Genomic DNA, 12,664 nt, shown 5'->3' with positions numbered 1-12,664 from the left:
TTCTCCGTCGACACGGTCGATAACTTTTGATATCTTGTATTTATGGGCACGAGCTGACGTGAAAAACGTTTTCTCTTTAATGTTATTATCACCTTTTATATAAATTGTGGTTGCACTGTCGATAAGATGTTCATTCTGTGGAGTAGAAGGCAAGCACCAACCAACTTTTGTTTGGCTAACAAGCGTATCATTTGATTGTCCTCCTGGCAGTTGCTGGTGGCCCATACTGTTGTAAAAAGACTCAGCGATGGCTTCAGGACCACCCTTTGATAAACAGTCAAGCACATCCGTCCAAATGAGCGGGATGTACATTTGAACGGGGTTTTCGACACAAATTGACCCATGGAAAAAAAAATTCATTTATGCAGTTTTCCAAAATATTACAAAATTGTCCACTGGTTGTTCAAAGTTTCTCGTCATCTGCCTTTAGATCTCGCGTGCTAGCGCGTAGAATTTTTAAAACGGAAATATCTAAATTCCGTATTTCGATCCGGTGCTGGACTTACGTCCGAGGGATCCTGTATTCTTCAAAAGTCGAAATGATGGATGAAGCTCACCAAGTTAAACATTTTGCGCAATTAAAGATTTCTTCTACTTTGCAAAAGAGCTATTAAATAATAATTGTACATCGTTTTGTTCACTTGTAAAATAAAAAGTTATCAAATGTTATCATAATTATGACTTGTGCAAATATGAAAAGATTATAATGACTGAAAATTGCTGATGTTTGAATCACGAGATTCTGGGAACTTTTTAGCATTGGCATAAGTGATGTACTATGATGGTGAAAAGAATTGTGTGACATGTGATGGATTTAGCTTAGTTTACTTTAAGCGGGGATTTAATTCGGCGCGATAGATCAATTTCGTAAGTTTTGGTGGTGGTTAATTGATTTGGCGAAATGCAAATTTTGAGACACTCAACTTACTATGAAATATATTGAAAAGTTGTTATTTTGTGCATAGTATTCTTTTCGTTACACAAGGACGGGATTTAATTTAGCGAATGGTCGTTTTTTTTATTTTGGCAGGGATTTAACTTGGCGAATTTGTCCGCCAAAATTTATTCACTTAAAAATGTCCTAATGGACTCTGGTAGCGATTTATATTTTTGTTAAAAAGGTCAAAAGGAACTCTCATTAAAAGGGGACCCAATTGTCAATGCATGCTGTATGGAGTTGTGAAATGTACTTTAAAGTCAAAAAATTTCGTGGTTTTTGCAAATTTTCTAAAGTTCGTGAAATTGCAGTTAAAACTCTACAACCCAACCCAAAGTTAAATTTCTTCCCGGGGGAAAGCCAGGCAAATTGAACGACGGGTATGTGCGGCAGCAAAGGGTGTAAGAGAAAAATCGGTAAAAATTCGCACCCTTCCAGTGCATTTTTCTAAAATTTTCAACTTGGTGGGGCTGAAATTACAGAGTAAATTTAGGTGAAACGAAGAATTATTGCGTTCCAAAAATATATTTTTTGTGTTCTGACAGGGGTGCAAATGTTAGAAAAATGCACTGTAAGGGTACGCATTTCACTGATTTTTCTCTAACACTGTAAGGGTGCAACACCCCTGTCTGACAGCCCCAGTGGAACTTTTTTCTTCACAATAAGCTCATGTAATGTTTCCAGCTCACCCAAATAGACACTTATACGCATGCATATTTCTCGTTCTTTGAAACCATAAGTATTTATGTAGCGTGATGAAGCAAGGGAAAAGAATCGCGGTAAGTCACCAACAAGGGTCGGGGTTAGGGATGGTGAAATACGGCGTTCTTTGATAGTTAAAATTGGCGTTCTTTATGTCGTTCTTTTTGTCGCCTTTTCATAGTTGTTTGTCGTTCTTTTAACATGGTATGGAAACATTAGATGAACAGTCTCTCAGTGGGGATCAAAGTTACAATTGAAATCGCAATGGAGTTCTATTGTTTTGAGGTTAAAAAATCCAGTGGGGATGGTTTTGGTGTGCAATTTTCAAACATTGAATTTCGAGGGGATGAAATGAAAGTCATTTCCCAGCTGAAATTCAAGGGTATTTCTCCACCGGGGACGAAATTTTGACCAAATTTTCCAGTGGGACTGGGGTCCAAGCGGCTCTGTGACACAGGGGTGCTTCTAAAAGCCAATTTTTTCGCTGTACATACCGTCAGTTGTTGGCAAACCTAGTGCCCCCCGGGAGCACTTTCATATCACTTGTTTGGGAATTCCCCTTTCGTGGGAAGCAAAAAACATCAATTTATAACTTTATAGCCAGCTGGCACACAACGTTGTTTCAACGTTTATCTAACGTTCACAACGTTTATAACTTTAGAAAAATTGAAACAATGTTGTGTGCCAGCTCGGTAAGAAACAAAACAAAAAGAGGCTGTTCCGTTGAGATTTTGAAAACCTTAATTTTAAGGCAAATCCGTGTTAAAAAATTTGAGTCGAAATAGTTTCAACTGATGAAAGACTAAAAGAATTAATTAATTTCATAAGGATACGTTTTTGAGCCGACATTTTGTGAACATATTAAAAGTTTCCTCATATTTTCTTTGGAAGTTTTGGACCTACCTGGAGGTCCTATAAACTAACCTTTGTTCGTTCGTCCGTCCGTTCGTCCGTTCGTCTGTTACCAACTTTTCTCAGGATTGTCACCGCGAGTTGTTAGTCGCCAGGCCCAATGACAAATATGCCGGCCATATACTATAATATTTTTTATCATGCGGCTGCTCGATTGATTAAAAAAGAAGTTATTTTGAAAAAGTGTTCTCGTTTTCGGAGTGACAAATATACATGCCACGGGCCTCTCTAAAAGTTTTCGCAATGACAAATATACATGCAATGGGCCTGTCGAAAAATTTCCGCAATGACAAATTACTGGACATGGGCACGGAAAGGGTTAAAGTAGGGTACCATCATAGGTAAAGATTATTCCAAAATTTTGTTGGCTCAAAAAACGCATGTTTATCTATAAGAATCACTATTAATAAAAGCATACACTAATGTTCTTAGCCAAATTACTCAATTGTTTAATGAGATAAATGCTCGTGGAGGCTTACTTTTTGAAGGACTACTGTGTTTCGTCATGTAGGTTCGGTTGCTAGACGTGTCTTTAGAGAAAAATGGGCCAAATTTGATACTTTTTGAGCACATCACCAATTACTTAGTTATTTTAACTTCTTTCATTTTTTATGATTTTTTGCACAAACAATAAACCCTTGAATGTGACAGAGCCGATTTTCTGAAAAAAAATTGGGTAAATTTCGGCCAAAAAAGGGATAAAAAAGGTTTTTTGGACTTTGTGACATATTTAATAATAATAGTAATGCTATACAAGTTCGCAGGCCACCGTGCGAGCACATGGGCCTCTATGAACCACTCTTTGTTCGGTTTAAAGTTTGCATCCTTTAGTGACGTGTTCATTTCTTGGGCTTTCATACACCACTCTTTGATTGTCTTCCTTTCACTTTTCGTAAGATCTTCTGTCACACGGAAGGGCAATCTTTCTCCTTTAGTAATTTCTCTTAACACTGTATTTTTGTCTTCTTCGTTTGCAAATCGGACTTTTATTGGTCGATAGCGTTTTTCATCTTCCTTTTCCTTCGAAAATTTTCCGATTCTTTGAGTTTCTTCAATCTTTATATTCCTTAAGCCTAGTTTCTTAGGTAAGACTTTTTCATTTAGATATTCTTTGTCGTAGATTTTGGTTGACTCCTCTGAATCTTCAGTGGATTCGTCAACATCATGAAGAATTAGATTGCACGCCGTGGATTGAATCTGTCGTTCCTCCTGTTTTTCCCTTCGAAGTACGTTTTTTCTCGATTTGCCTCGACGCGACTGCTGCGTAGCTTTGTGATCTATTTTCTCCTTTCTTCTCAATGATGTCTTCCATCTTCTTTTCGATCGCTGCCATTCTGGTCTCAAAGCTATCCTTTATTTCGCTGATCATTGTATTAACGTCTTTGGACTTTAGTTGAGTGATTTCTACGTTCTGGGCTTTCATTATATTTTCGCAAGCTTTTATCTCTTTTCGGAATCCTAAAACTGTTGATGTTTCACATGAATTGACCCGTTCCAATAGATCAGGGGTGATCACGACACAGTTTTGACAGACAAAAGCTCTCGATTTGTATGTTAGACATAACTGGATTTGATAGACAGGGAGCTTTGAACAAATGTAGTGTACGATTCGATTGCACTTTTTACATTCAAGTGTGTCTTTGGATCTTCAATCTTCACTTGTAACACATTCAGATGGGCTGCAAAGGTCGTAAATTGATGCTGAATTCGGTTGTTTTTGTAGATTTTCCTGAATTTTCACCGCCATCTTTACATCTTTTAACAACACATCCGTTCAGTTTTTATTTGACGTCAGAGTGATAATCATTAATTTTTTTCTGACTTTTTGCATGAAAGTAGGACATCATCATAGGTAAAAGATGGCTCAAGCGGTTTTTTCAAAAAATAATTTTTGGGTTAATTTCAGCCAAGAAAACGGCTGAAAAGAGGGTTTTTTAGGCTAGGTGATATATTGGATCATTTCTTTTTTCTGAATTATTGCATTTATAACGAAGGTAAAAGACGGCTCAAGCAGATGTTTTGCTTTCATTATACTTTAGGCGTACAAACTTTCGCGAGCAGAAACTTTCGCGATTTTCGCGACTTTTGGCCTTTTTCGCGAAAGTAAATGTCATTGAAAATTTTTAACAGGGCGATTCGCGAAAGTTTATGCTCGCGAAAAATTCTTAAAAGTATTGAAAATCTAAAAAACCTCATAATTGTAATAAATATCCAATTTTCAGCATATTCTCATCCTCTAATGTCTTTTTGAAGTCAAAGAGCAACCGTCCTAATCATATTTAAGGATTATTTTTCACTTTTAAGGAAATTTTTATTCGAAAATCCTCATTTTTATCCAACGATTCGCGAAAGTTTATGCTCGCGAAAGTAAATGTCGTGAATTTCGCGATTTTTCTGCCTCGCGAAAGTTTCTGCTCGCGAAAGTTTGTACGCCTAAAGTAATCTTTTTTATTTTGACCAGTTATGTCTTTGTTTTAGTAGTTCAATGTTCATTGATTAGTCTTGATAACCAGGTAGGTCCATAAAAGTATCCCTTGTTTATCTTAAAATTTTAACGTCTAAGTAGGTTGCGCTTTTCATACTCTGGCAGAATGATTGTCGATACTTAAGGTTTTAAATCCATTGATAACTTTATGGGCAGCTTCCCCTAGAACTTTGGGGGTAATGTGCTTATTATATGAAGCTTTTCTCATTTTTTAATGACAAGCCTATTGTATTTCAACAAGCTTGTTAACAATGTGTCTTTTAAATTCCATTCCAAATGGAATTAGTAGGAGTGGTATTGATACGCCCTTCTCACAGCCCCGGTGGGACCCCACCCACTCGAAAAATAACCTCATAAATTTGGTTCCCAGTGGAAAATAACAAAGAATGCTATCCCTATTGATAACTTTCTATCTTATTCCATCCCAACTGGCCTTTTTGTAGTTAAAACAATAGAATTCAAATCCCCGGTCATAAAAAACAACAGAACCTCGATCCCCTTTGACATTTAGGTACTAATTTTTATCCCCACTGGTCAAAAAAATCCCATACCAGGTCTGTGATAAAGGGGTGTTTTTACATGCTCTTTTACCATCCACGCCCTATATGTGGAGTGCATATAGCTAATTTCTTTATTTTTTGTTCTAGTAAAAAAATGGAAAATAGAAAAAATCTGAAAGCGCCAAATCTTTTACCATCGTAATATAGACGAGAGTGTAAATTCACCCTCCATCAAGAATTTTCCAAAAATAATCCGTATCGTAGAACATTCAACTTGAATAGCAACGAGGTCAGGGAAATTTATGTCGAGGCGTTGAAAGTGAAAGGTTATTTCCCTCAGAGAGGCCTATACCTGTGTGAGAACTGTTATGATTATGCGAAGACCCTTGTACGTGAAACGACATCACAGCCAGAACAAAAATGCGAAAACAGAGAGACACAAGAAAAAGATATTGTTAAAAGTATCGATGATCTTTAAAACTTGCTGGAAAAACTGCCTGATATTGATACAGGGTCAATTCTTGACATAAAATCACGAAGCCTTATAAATATGATTGCAAGAGTTTTTGTCAGCCTAAAGGTTTTCAAAGATGGGGAGAAAATCTCAGGCCTTTACAAAGACACAATTTTTGAAAGCGGTCAAACTGGAAGACTACATTACTCACAGAAATCCACTTTTACTGTAATTTTTGACAGGGGTGACTGGTCACAATATTGAGTCATCTGTTTCCAGTCAAACAGCTTTTTCTTATTCAGTAATAGTAGAATCGTTATATCATTTAAGGAATAATAATTTCGTTTTACCAATGAGCTTTCTGTCAAATTTGCTTCAAACGCTGGTTTCTGGATCCAAAACAGTAACTACGATCAATGGTAAACTTTTATGTGGTGGTGGAGATACGACATTTCGCGCTTGGTTGAAGGCAAAAGCTATCAAGTCATTGGCAACACCAAGTGGGGATCTGGTCGTATTCATTGACATCATCGGAAAATATATAATCAAAGATTACCGAATCCATCAAACAAAACACACTACCGCCATCGTTGTAACTGCAACATTGTTCATCCCTCTTGAAAATTCAATGAAAAACCTGCAGAAAGATCAGAAGTATTGTCCTGGTAATTATAGCAGTGGTAAATCAGAATTTGAAATCCAGAAATTGATTTCGGAAGCGAAACGAAAAGCTGAAGAAAATTACCGCACCTATCGATATTTGTACATTGCTGATTTGCTAGGTTTGATGACAGAGAATACGGAAATCGAAACAAAGATAACGGAAAGAGTTGAACCTTGCCACAGATTTGAGAAGGAAATGTGAAATTTGCGGCAAACTTTACGCAGGATTAAAACGTGTATGTGACATCAAAAGCTGTAAGGGTAGAGTCTCCAAACACGATCAAGATGTACCAGTCACATGTAGTTTTCGATTCCCGAAATATCTGAACTTACACCAAGCCACAAAGAAAAGTGCTGCAGATATTGCAATGGGTGAATGCATCGGAGTAAATCCAAATAGCTATGTTAACATGAGGCAGGTACTTACAGAATTAAAAGCCCGGGTAATAAATAATGAGCATAAGTGGGTTTTTGTGGGGGCAGATGGGCCACCGTAGACTTTGATGCGCAGAATAATGATTGAACAACCTACTGAATTCAAATGGCTTGGAATCGTCTCTGGATTAGGACATTTAAATATGAATCAACTTAAAACATTATTTAAAATAATGGATCCTGTTGTCATGAAAGTGTTAGCGCAAGATGTGCTAAAATTTAACACGTCGAAATCTTACCAATATTTCATCGATTGTAAGGACAAGTTTTGAAGTTTTTCTTCATGGTAGTATGATGGAAGTAATTCGGCTCTATGCTTCAGAGCCGGGAGAGTCTCCCAGTGCCGTTGGATTCTTTGAGTGGACACTCAAAATAACGTCACCGACCGATGTCGACGATAGTCTCATCGACAACATTGAACAACTTCCAATCGAAGAGACGTTAGATCTCCCCAATACTGAAGATGAACTCGATACTGCCCTAAAAAACACCAAACTTGATATAACTCCTGGCCCCGATGGTGTTCTACCAGAAGTACTTGTACATGGTGGAAACACCCTGAAAGCCTTCCTCTTTACTATCATCTCGATGTTTTGGGCAACTGAAAACTTACCATCAGAAGTCCGAGACCCAAACATCACCATACTGTTCAAAAAAGGAGATCGGAGCCAATGCGGAAATTATCGTGGAATATCACTCCTAAGTGTCGTGGGAAAGCTGTTTGCCGACGTCCTCTTGCAAAGGCTAAAACGCACAGCTGAGAAAGTCTATCCACAATCACAATCGGGTTATCGTTCAGGCAGAAGTACCATCGATGGAATCTTCACGTTGAGACAGCTAATTGAGAAAACCAAAGAGCAACGCCAGCAGATGTACATCGTCTTTGTCGACTAGAGAATTCTTGTTTAAGATATTGGGAAAGCTTGGCTGTCCTCCAAAATTCGTCAGACTCGTACGAAGTCTATACACCCAAGTTAACGCTCGTCTTATAGTCGATGGAACCTTAACGGAACCGTTCGAATACCGCAGTGGCGTAAAACAAGGCTGCAAACTCGCACCCACTCTTTATGGTATTTATGCTGCTGTACTTCTCCTACTTGCGTACAAAAACATTGGCCATCGGTTCAACATAAAGATTAGGTTTCGTTATGATGGTGATCTCTTTGATTTAAAAAGATTGAAAGCCAAAACAAAAATATTTCTCGATTTCATCAGAGAAGCCCAATATGCTGACGACATTGCAATATTCAGTGACTCACCTCTCGGTTTACAACAGACTCTGTTAACAGCTTACAATGATATGGCTAAACGTATGGGTCTTTCTATCAACATCAAGAAAACTGAAACCATGTCTATCGGTCCTGAAGAGCAGTTCTTCATAGATGATACACCACTGAAAAGAGTAGATCAGTTCAAATACCTCGGAAGTATCGTTACCAGCGACGGTTCGGTGAACGCTGAACTAATCACTCGAATTCAACCTCTATCATCGGCATATGGACGTCTTCGTGAACGTGTTTTCGATTCCCATAATATCACAATCTCCACAAAATTGAAAGTATATGTCCAATGTTTATTACCTCTCCTCACATACGGCTGCGAGACATGGACACTATATCGAGATAACATCAACCAGCTCCGTACCGTTCAACAACGACACTTGAGAAAGATTCTTCGTATCAAGTGGAGTGATTTTGTGAGTAATGAGGAGGATGAATGATGACCTTCCCGTAAAATCTCTAATGTATGGCGAACTCGATAAAGGGTCTCGCTCTGTCGGTCGTCCGAAGTTGAGATATAAAGATACGTGTAAAAGTGTGCTCAAGTTGGGAAGAATGTTGGATAGTTGGCAAGATATAGTTGGTGATTGCCCGGTATGGAGAAGCTCAATTGCTGGTATGTGTGGTAAAGTCAATGAGAATAGAATTGCAAGCTATCGACGGGGGAAAGAGCACCGAGCTCGAAAGAAAAATTTAAGTGTAAATTGATCAGATAGAATTTATTTTATTTTATATTGTATTGATTAGTGTTTTACCCGCATCGGGTCATAGGCGCATTATCATTATTATTTAATCCGATGTGGAGTACTATCAAACTTTTAAAAATCAGGTATTCTGGAGAGTTGAGCAACACGGTGAAACTACGTAGAGTTGTGGCTGGGCAATTGCACTGCATCTTAACATCATCATAATCTAGAGAATCGAAGCTAGCAAGATAGTACCAAAATAGGTCCTTTATTTGTTGACAATTTTCGGGAAATGTTAGAGTCGTGCATTTTTCTTCTTCCAACCTGGAGAAGCGTTTTGCAAGATATACATCGAGAAACAGTAATAGGGTGCAATTGGAATTTGCTTCCGACATTTGCTTTCCGACATTTGTTCAATCCATTTCAAGAGAAGTTCTGATGAATCTTGATTTTGGTCTCTGCCAACTTGAACACCCAATGTATGGCATAGTGCAGAATATTCTTTATCCAGATTAATAGCAGGATTCTTTGAGGATGGAATCAATTCCAGTTGTAAGCAAATGTGTGCCATCGATGACACACAATTACCATAAAACCAACAATTCCTTTGGTTGTTGAAGATGCCGATTTTGCTTTTTACTTTAATTTCTTCGGCGATGATATCATTTCAAGGACGAACTTGTGGCCATCAAACACTTCAAGAGTGTCAGCTTCAAGGCTATCCGGTAGAGTTTTCCAATTTTCGATTGCCTCCGTTTTCCTAGCCTGATCATGTAACAAGTTAGCTAAACCATGTGTGTTCTTTTTTTGACATGATTCACAAATAAAGATCTTCACCAAATCCAAAAACTCTGCATCTAAACTTAAGCGATGTCCATGATACCGCTTCTCCCAATCAAAACAGATTACCATGAATACATCCCCTATGGCATCCCCGGCAACAGCATCCTTGCAATGTTGTATCTTGAGAGTTTATTTGTTCGTTAATTACGTCACCAGCGTTTCCAATCTCCTCGCATACTTCCTCTACATCTGCGGTTTCGTTTGTTCTTTCTTGATCTTCTTCTGCATCTTCTTTTCTTTGACTTTTTGTAGCTACATCTTCTTTTCCAGTTTCGCTTTCCTCCACTACCTGAGTTCTTTGTTTCTTTTTTCGGAGCTTTCTTTTGCACATAATCAAGTTTAGCCTTTTTCGAAGGATGGAGGAACTTGTTTCCAGTAGTATGCTTCCATTTTGATCCTCGATTCCATTTTTCTGTCACGACTTTTACATGGTTATCTTCAACGTCGTTTTGAGCAATCTTGACCAAATTAATGTTTTCTCTTACCCTGAACTTCCCAGCACCTTTGATGATTTCTTCTTCATACTCAACAGCAAGCTCTTTGGTTCTTTCTCTATATTGTTGGATGAAATTAGTAACCGGCAGGTTGGTATCGTGTTTGAAATAATTCTCAATACTTGCATTTGAGGGCTTCGGAAGATTCTTAAAACAAATCTTTGTCCAAATTACTACCTTTGGAAGCATCTCCTTCCGAAAATAACTAAGAAATGACGGCGAGTAGTACTCGTTTTTTTTTTGTCCGATCTCTTTGCTTCACTCAGCGTTAGCGTACGATTCCAATACCCAATCCATTCATTTTTCCTCCCGTTCTTCTTTATTTTCTTCGTTTTCTTTTTCTTCGCCAAGTTACCATTTATCTCATTGCCAAATTCAGAGTCAGAGTTGCTATTTTCGGTTTCTTCCTCTTCTTCGTAAGTGGCGACATCTTCCTCTTCAACTTTTCTGAAATCTTCATACAACTCATGGTCTTTGAACTCGTTTACTAACCGTTCAATATTTGAAACTGATACTTCTAACTGTTGATTGATCGATTTTGCAGATAGAATATTATTGAAAAGTTGGACAATGGTTGCTGTTGTCGATTATAATAGTAATAGGCTGACACAAATCACCAAACAATTCTATCTATTTTTCTCACAATGTCAGCAACATTACACTGATTGATTCGGTATTGTGATTGCTTGTAATGTACACAGCCTCAGGAAGAGCAACTGTACTGTTATACTGATATCTACTGTTATCTTCATCACCATGGCATAAAGAAATATTTTTTTCATTCCTCTTATCTTCTTTACAATTCCCCCAGTAGCATCGGAGCAAACGATATCTCTTTCAGCAAGGTTATGATAGATTCGAACATTTTCTTCCGAGAAAAGAACAATTTTCAATTCTTTTTCATCCACGACAAATCTCTGGATGAAACCATAAAAGCGACGGTTCAACATTTGCATCTTCAATTCCGATTACGTGCTGAAGCACTGCTTGTAACACTTGTTATGGAATTTTTCAAGCGTCTAATTTGACTTTCACTAGCTCTCTTTGTCTTGTAATAAGTCTCTGCAATTTTGTTGACTTGACATTGTTTCCCTTTTCTTGGTCGCCCAGGCTTTGGTCTCTGATAACAATGGCTAACATATTTTGAAGTTTAGAAGTGCAACAGATGACTGCTTTCCCTCATAGGGCTCAAAACGCGAATTAGTCGATTTTCAAACTAAGTGGTTGTATAATTTTAGAGCTCCCCCATTGTGGTGGAGAGCGACCATTTTTGGTGGAAATGATACTTAGGAATAGTGGCTAACATATTTTGAAGTTTAGAAGTGCAACAGATGTCTTTTCTAATACGTTATTACATTTCTCATCATACAAGATTGCTGTTTCCATCTTTAATAGTTTAGTTTAATACTTTTTTTCTGTAGAAGAAAAGATTTTAAGGCTTAACTTTCACGTAAAATATGTAGATTTTATGTTAATAGTATTTTTGTGCAGTTAGTGAGAGCTACAATGTTCTTCGTGTGCACAGACTTTTTAAAAACAAACTAACTTTTTTAAATGATCAATTAGGTCTATAAGATCACAAAAACGAGTGGTGAGAAAAATTTTGACCATTTTGCTGGTGACGTCATTACTTTTGCTGGGACTTGAAAATGAAAGTGATAATTAGAAGCTCAAATATGGCTCAAAATGAAAGATAATTGTCCAAAGATTCATACACCTGAAAAATCAATCTTTGAGAATCTATAAAGGAAAATAACTTAAAAAATAACGTCATCGATGACGTCATCGACAGTAAAAAAATTGAAAGATTTTTGTTTCATTTGAAAGAGGACTTGTTTGGGAACAAAAAATATTACTACAGAAAACCTTGAATTTCACTTGATAGGAAATTATTCTGTGAAATGGGCATGCCCAAAGCTAACCTTTTGCAGGCAAATTTAATGAATTAAAAATTTGCTGACAGGGGCTTTTATAGAGAAAAAATTTATTAATAAGAAGACTAATAAATGAACCCTTAAAAACAAAACCTTATGTTTGTCCTTTCAACCTGTTTCAGCATCTTTATATTTACAGTAAAAAGACCTAAAAATATTAAAGTCCATCAAAAGTATATAATATAAAGAAAAACTCTGGGTCCATATACCGACTCAATTTGTCCAGATTATGCCAAAATGACATTGATATCTCTAATGATAATATGACAAGTGTAGTCATAAATTTTTTACAATTGTGCCACTAAATCCTCATCGCTATGAATGAAATAAAGACAATTC

The sequence above is a fragment of the Clytia hemisphaerica genome, unplaced genomic scaffold (genome assembly GCF_902728285.1).
Source record: "Clytia hemisphaerica strain Z4C2 unplaced genomic scaffold, Clytia hemisphaerica genome assembly, whole genome shotgun sequence".
NCBI classification, from domain to species: Eukaryota; Metazoa; Cnidaria; class Hydrozoa; order Leptothecata; family Clytiidae; genus Clytia; species Clytia hemisphaerica.
Note: the sequence above shows the minus strand (reverse complement) of the source record.